Source organism: Arachis hypogaea, chromosome 18, assembly GCF_003086295.3.
Source record: "Arachis hypogaea cultivar Tifrunner chromosome 18, arahy.Tifrunner.gnm2.J5K5, whole genome shotgun sequence".
Classification (NCBI taxonomy): Eukaryota; Viridiplantae; Streptophyta; class Magnoliopsida; order Fabales; family Fabaceae; genus Arachis; species Arachis hypogaea.
In genome coordinates this window covers 8,502,508-8,510,645 of record NC_092053.1, presented here as the reverse complement: position 1 = coordinate 8,510,645, position 8,138 = coordinate 8,502,508, and the positions used below count along the sequence as shown (strand labels likewise).

Sequence of the window (8,138 nt, the reverse complement as noted above, 5' to 3'; positions counted from 1 at the left end):
CCATCACTAGACTCACTCTCTTTCGGTTCTATTTGTGACTTGAGGGCTATTCCCTTTTTCTTTGAGTCTGTGTTTGTGTGTGTGGCTTCATAGGCAAAGAGTTTTCCTCTCAGCTCATCATAGGTTATGGGACTTATGTTGTTACTCTCGGTTAGGACAGTGGCAGTGTTTTCCCACTCTTTTGTGAGGCTTCTAAGGAGTTTTCTCACCAAGGTTTGTTCTGCATAGTTTGTACCCATAGCATCAAGGTTGTTGATTATGATTGAGAATCTCTCAAATGCTTCATCAATGCTTTCTCCATCCTTCATGCTAAACATCTCATACTCTTTTCGCAGCATATCAATCCTCGTTTCTTTGACTTGTTTAGTGCCTTCGTGTGTAACCTAGAGTTTTTCCCAGATTTCTTTGGCTGTCTTGCATCTAGACACCTTCCGGTACTCTTCAAAGCTGATAGCACAGTGAAGAAGGTTGATTGCTTTAGCGTTCAGCTCTATCTTCTTCTTGTCATCTTCATTCCATTCAGCTTCTTCTTTCGGAGTCACCACTCCATCAGCACTTGTTTTTGTTGGGATCTTGGGACCACTCACAACGATCTTCCATAAGTTGTAGTCAATGGATTGGATGAAGATCCTTATCCTTTCTTTCCAGTAGGAATAGTTCTTTCCGTTAAAGAAAGGTGGCCGGTTGTTTGACTGGCCTTCAGTGAGGGTGTAGGCAATTGTGGTTGTGCCCAGATTGTTTGCCATTGGATCTTTGCTCCAAGCGGTTAAGCTTGATTCTTGAGACCTTAGCTCTTGATACCAATTGAAGGTTGTGGTAGGCTTAGAGAAGGGGGGGTTGAATCTATGCCTTCCTTTTAATTACTGTTGTTACCCTTTTAGAACAGATTTGCAATTCTGATTCTGTTTTAACTTAGCAGCGGAAATTTATGAGACAATTTATTTTTGTCTCATGAATATCAAAAAACAGAACATAGCAGAGAAGAGAAAAGCTAACACCAGCATGTATCCTGGTTCGGTTGCCTTGTGCTATGCAACCTACATCCAGTCTCCTCCACAACTATGGAAGAATTTCACTATAGTAAACAGTATTACATACACCAATAACACAGGATTGACCCAATCCTTTCACACTCAAGTTCTAACCTAACTTGACATTGGCTATGCTAATACCTAACTATACCTCTTAGTGCTAACCCAACTAAGAAAGGGATACCTCACAGGTACAAGATACAAGACATGAACACACCTAAAGAAATCTGAAAATAACTCTAGGCTTTTCTCTCAAGTGTTTCACTCAGCCTTTTTTCACTCATGGCTTTTACTTGAGTTTTCTCACAATGCCTTTTCTCACTAGAAATTACAGAATGATAAACATTGAAAAGATCATTACAATCAGTAAAACATGAAAGAGATTGACTTCATCAACAGCCTCTGTGCTATGCGAAAAACCAGATTAGCAAGCCTCTGATTCAGTTCTTCATACTGGCGGAATGCACCTTTGATTAGGTTACACTGTCCAGTTAGTTGAACTTCTTCAAAGAGCTTTCTCAGAACAATAACCTCTATTCACTGGTTTTCTCTCCTTAGTTTCTGAATGAACAGCAAACTTCTTATATCTCCTTGCATGTGGTTGAGTTCTTCTTCCAAGGTCAACACCTTGAGCTTTGAGCTTCACCAACCCACAAGCTTACTTTTTCTTCTCAAGCATCAAAGTAGAACATTTGCTTCTGACTTTTCCAACTTGACCGAAAGCCATGAAGAAGTAACCAGAATTGTTTTCCACTGGTCAACCAAATCTGAACCATAGAGATGCAACTTGGTCCCCAAGTTTTGATTAAGTCCGTAGATACACAGCAGAATGGGGCAGAAAACAACTTTCCCTTCAAAGCCATTTTCGGGTAGTGCAGAGAGTTGGGAAGAAGGGATGAGGATCTTGATGCATGCAAGATGAGATGGATTACCTTTCTTAAGCTTGATTTAGCTTGGGATTTCTGTTTTAGCTTCTGTGCTTCAAGTTTCAACTCTCTCTCTCTTGCTTCTTTGGTTAATGGCTTATGGAAGAAGCTTTTCTTCTCTTTCTCTTTCTTGCTTTTTCTGAAATCTTGATGTGACTTAATTAGAAGGAAGAAGAACATTGCTTTTGGTTAAGCAGGAGAGAGGGAATTTCAATTCTGAAATCAGTTCGGGCTTGGATCGGGTATTAGTATGCATGGCCCGATTTAATTTCTTTGGTTTCTTTCTTTGCTTTTGCTTGGGCTCTTTATTTTGCTTTCAGCCCAATATTCTTTGCTGAATGCCTTTTATTCCATTTAGGCTATTAACATTTGGTCTGCAACAATAAACAATTTGTTAATAGGTAGATATAATTAATCAACACTAATTATTTATTTTGCTCAAAAATAATGTTTGTCATCATTAATTAATTTAGTTAATTTCTTAACTCAACATTTTTTTTCTCATTTTTGAATGAAAGCGATAATTAAGGGAGTAAGTAGTAATATATAAAGAAAAAAAATTGCACCGCAACACATAATTATAACCTAAAGAAATATTCATATTAAAATTTTACATACTGCAAGTTATGAAGATCAATCACAATGTACTGGTCACTTCTCTCAATTTTGACCATGATATGAGTTTTTCTTTTCTAGTCAAGAATCTAATAACATCTAATTGAACAAAAAAATTGAATTAAAAGTACCAAATTAAGGACAAATGAGTGAAAAATCTAAGAAATTATAACTTCGAATGTGTATAAAATAAAAAGAATTTATTGATTTATTTTATATTAAACGATAAAACTAACAATAGTATATTAATAAAAGGATATACATTTAAAAAAGTCACAATAAAATTTCAAATATTTTCATAAATAAACTGTTAAAATTTTTGTTATCGATAAAATGATGCTATTATACAATTTTTTGGCAAAACTTAAAATCAAAAGGAAAATAATTTTGTGTGGGTTAATATAAATTAATTACGTACCAAATAAATAGAATCGTTCATTTGGTTGTTTCAATATATCAGCATGAGCAAGCAAATTAAAATGATTATCCAGAATTTTACGATCATCGACCAAATATACTATATCTGACTCCATCTTAAAAGATATTTTGCACGTGTGTACAGTCAGAAGATATATTCCGTTTGATTTTTCAATCTCAAAATTTGAGAAGACATAGACTTTCCTTTCTACCAATTCATTCTCAAATATTTTTGTCAAATAATTCTTGATTGAACAATGAATTTTATCATATTGCAAAATAAATTAAATATAAAAGCTATTAGCATTTACAAAGCTATTAAAAAGAATTGTCTTTGACTTGTGAGATGGTGTACTTATAAAATTAACTTAAAATATGAACTACAAATATTTATAAGAATTTAATTTTGATGCTTGTAAAGTAGTTTTACACGTGTATCCAATTACGTAATGACACATCAATAAAAATAAATACATTTCACATTGACCGCGTGAATGGTCACCAAAAGAACGGATGTGATTGCACGACTATGTAAAATACTTTACACTATCAGTGCATCAAAATTAAACTCTATTTATAAATTGAACTTAGCATTACTTGAAAAAATTTAGTAAATGAATCAATTAATCTTATCATCTATTAGAACTATTTCTATGTAAACCATCTTGCTCTTGTCAAACTTGAATGGAACTTTTTATAGCCTTATAATTCTTGTCTTTATTTTTCACACTTTCTCTTCGTATAATATACTATATGTGATGCTATTAATAGAATCGTAGTCAATAGTCATTAGGCATGGAAAAAAATAGAATAAAGACTATGTGAAAATTATAAATTTTTTAAATAATTAACATGAAAGGAAATTTACTGCTTATTATATATACTAATAATATGTCAATCATTTTAAAAATTTACTAATAATACTAATAGTTTAAAGATAATTTTACTATAGTTATAATAAATTTAGTTATTACTCTAAATAAATAAAATAAATAATATATTTGAAAACTAAAGAAAAGAAGATTAACAGTAATCATATTTAGAATGTTCCCATATTTTTTTTTAATTTTTTTTTGCTTGCTATTCTTTCACTGCATTGTTAGATCAAAGAAACTCTAAATTTGAAATATAATAATAAATATGTCATGTAATAAAAAAATAACAAACTATATATATATATATATGAGTCAATGCACAAAAATATGTTATCGTAATAAAATATCACACTATGAATAATTATATTTGTCAAGTAAATTTATTTATACTCTATATCTACTATATTATTTTATGTAAAATTAAAATCTACTCTTCTAATTTAATATTATATATATATATATATATATATATATATATATATATATATATATATATATATATTTGCTTCTTATATTGTCTAAAATTAAATTGGGATTATGTCTAAAGGCTTAACATGGTAAACAGAATATAATTAATATATAATATTTTAATAATTAAATACCTAACAAAATTAAATTAAAATTATGTTCAAAGTCTTAATACCGTAATTGAGGTATAATTAATACCTAAAATTTTAATAAGTAAATACCTAAAATAAGTTAATTAAATAACAACAATTAATACCTAAATTATTGAAAAGAAATTTTTAATAAATGTGAGGAATAAAAATAAAAAAATTAATAAATAATATTAGTTTTTAAATGAAAGAGTTGATAAAGAATAATAATTATAAGTAAAAATAGTATTTTTATTTTGAAAAAAAAATACATGAGAAATTATTTAATAATTCGTGCCATGTATGTAAACCCCGCTAAAATCGGTAAATTATTAGCTAATAAATTGAATTTTTATTAGGAAAGCTAAAAATGCAAAACTAATATCAAAATATGATAGAGCTCGTCGAAACGAAAATTTTGATACCAATTTTAAAGAATTTGGCCCGAGATTGGACTAAACGGGCCGAACCAGTTGAATTGGACCCAAAATGGGCCCAATGCCCAACCCAACTCAGCATAAAACACTTAAAAGAACCCCTCTCTCCTCTCTTAATTATCAAACACGCTGAATGCAACCATGGAAGGGGAGAAGAAGAAGCAAACCCTAACCTCATCTTCAAACCTTGATAACTTTTGATCCGGAGCTCCGATTGACGAGCCGTTTGCGGCCACGCGTCGGGCTTGTCGAACTCTTCAATTCTATCTAAACAAAACAGTAAGTAAATCTCTTTTTCCTAGCTCCATTTCTGCTGGTATATGAATTTCGAGTTTAAGGTTTGAGAAACTCAATTCCTTGATGATTTTCATGTTTTAGGGGTCCACTAGACTTGATTTCTTGTGGGTATTGCCCAAGGATCAATGGGTAAAGGTAAGAGATCTCAAATCCTAATAAAATTTCTGAATTAGGAATTTGGGTATTGAGTTGTTATGTTTGGATGTGTTAATTGTGGTTTAGGTAGTGTGTATGTGAATGTTGATGCTTGTTGGAGGCTTGTTGGTGATCAAGCTTGGTTTGGGGCTGTTTGATTGAGCTTGAAGGGGCTGTAATTTTGAGTTGTGAGGCTGTCTTGGGTGAACTTAGTGATCGGCCAAGGTATGGTTTAAGTTTTGCACGTTTAATATTTACGGTGTTGTGAAAACTTAGGTTAGAGGAACCATAGAATAAGTTGAACTGTTAATTACATTTAATGAGTAGTTTGTAATGTTGTTGGAGTAAATTGTTGATGAACATAGATTGGAATTATGAGGTATTGAGGTTATTAATTTCATGCTTTTGGACTTGCTTATAATGGGTTGTATTGACGTTGATATTAATGAATTATGGTTGGTGATTGTTAATAAATGGTTGTTATATCAAGTTGATGGATTAACATGTATGAAGAGTTGATTTATGTTAATGGCATTTAATTGGTATATGTTGATGGAAGGTTGATAAATATATGATGAGAATTGGTATGGGTGAAGAATTGATGTGAACAAAGGAAAGGTTATTGATGTATGAGGTAAAAGTGGATAATTTTTTATGTTCTAGGTTGGTTGAGTTGATTAAAGCTTATATTGGTAATGGTTGTTGATGAATTGAGTTGATATGGTTTTACAATGCAAGTTTTAAATGGTAAGAAACTTAAGTTGGAGAAAAAAAGGTTTTGTTAAAAGTGGTTAAAACCAAATTTTGATGAACTTTGGACGTCCATAATATTCTCCTCAAATTTTGGATTGGGTTATGGTTTGTTGCAAATAAAAGATAGTTTCAAGAGCTTTTAATTGATACCAACTTTGTGAAAAATGGAATTTTGTGGAGAAAGTTATGGACGTTGCAAGTTTAGTGTTTAAATCTGAGTTCAGGGTGACCAAACCGGTTTTGACTATTTTTAAACCAATTTTCCACTTCTAAACCTCCATTTTCTTCCCTTTAAGGCTTAAAGTATGGTTCTAGGTCCAGTAGATAAAAGAAGCTAGGAAAACAAGATAACTTGAAGGTGAAGAAAGTTGTAAATAGTGGCTTTTATGAAGAAAATAAGGATGTTAATGAAGTTTAATGTTAAGGTTTGATACTTGATGATGTATTGATGATAATTGCCATGGCTTATGAATAATGATATCTGAGATACGAGTTTCCCTGGGTAAGAACCGTGGCTCGCCACCACGTGTTCCAGGTTGAATCTCGATACTTTGTTGACCCTACGTCGTAAGGGTGACCGGGCACGTATAAATTCCCGGTATGGATAGTCCCATTGAGTGATTATATGATGATTGAATGTGAACTCTATGCATAGACTCTTGGAGATGCGCGACGGGGGACAGTCTAAGATTTTCAAACTTGTCGGGTTGGCTGGATAACCGACAGATGGGCCTCATCAGCCATAGAACAGGCATGCATCATATGCATTTGTTTGTATTGATTGTTATGCATTTCCTGGGTATGCCTAATTGATATATATTACCTGCTATTTGTTATACTTGCTAGTTGTACTATTTGATCATTACTTGTGCGTGAACTTGTTTGGTTGCTTGTTTCTATTGCATTCTGAATGATGAAAGGATGGAGGAAACGGAGGAAATGGTTTGGTGTTAGGTTAAGTTTGAACTTGAGTAAGTTAGGCAGATTTAGAATACCTACCCCTGTTTATAGCTTCTGTTTAGTACTTAAGTTGGATAATTGAATAACGGAGTTTTAGGATTGTCTATGGCATTCTCAGGACCGTATTTCTTATGCGCGTGGCACTTTTACCATGCTGAGAACCTCCGGTTCTCATTCCATATTGTATTGTTGTTTTTCAGATGCAGGTCGAGAGGCTCCTCGCTAGACGTCTGGATCTTGGGAAGCAAAGTAGTCCTTAGGTGTATTTTGGTTTTTGGTTGTATATATGTATATATTTGTTTAGCTTACTCTCCAAGTAACTTATGTATGCTGCTCCTCTTAAAGGATTAGGGAGAGTTAGGAGTTTACTTTGATGTTTTGGTGTATTTTGGGGATACTTAAGTATGTTTATATGTATATATATATATATATATATATATCCTCCGGCCAGCCTTAGCTTCACAGGCTGAGTTAGGGGCTAGTTATGCTGTTACCTTGGCTTTCCTTTATTCTTCTGCTTATCTTTATCATGTTCCTATTAGGTTTCTTAGCACGCAAGTAATCCTATTCCTTGAGTGTTACGCTTTTTATTTTACGATTTTTATTTTTCCATTTTGTTTCAAGGCTCCTAGTATATTATTTCTTTCAGTATTATATGTATATCTTTACTGTTTAGAGGTCTGTAATACCACACTACCTCTGTTCTACGACTTAAGCGTAAAACACTGTGTAGTAGGGTGTTACAATGTACATGATAATAAATTGTTCAATAATTCGTACTATGCACGTGATAAGTTTGAAATTATAATTTTAAATTATTTTACTAAAATTAATTTAAATGGTAGTAATTATGTTTATTTTTTCTTAATCTAGTGTTATGTGTATCAACTCTAATATAGTTATTAATTATTTTTATTAATCTACTTTTTTTCTCTAAATTTATGATTTAGAATAACAATTATAAATATTAATAATTAAACAAATTATTATATTATAATTATTTATGTTTTATTTCCAAAATTGAAAACATACTATTTCTTTTTTATTTAATGGTTTTTTATTTATACTACCAGTATATATTAATCGATTAGTCAAT

At 31.8% G+C, this 8,138-nt stretch overlaps 1 long non-coding RNA gene across 1 annotated transcript; it reads left to right on the top strand.

The window, feature by feature from the left end:
- The first annotated feature begins 5,006 nt into the window (after positions 1-5,006).
- On the top strand, positions 5,007-7,535 carry LOC112771590 (uncharacterized). The gene is made up of 4 exons (XR_003187118.3): positions 5,007-5,176; positions 5,276-5,329; positions 5,417-5,554; positions 7,243-7,535. It is a non-coding gene; the product is annotated as an uncharacterized lncRNA (long non-coding RNA).
- Positions 7,536-8,138: the final 603 nt, after the last annotated feature.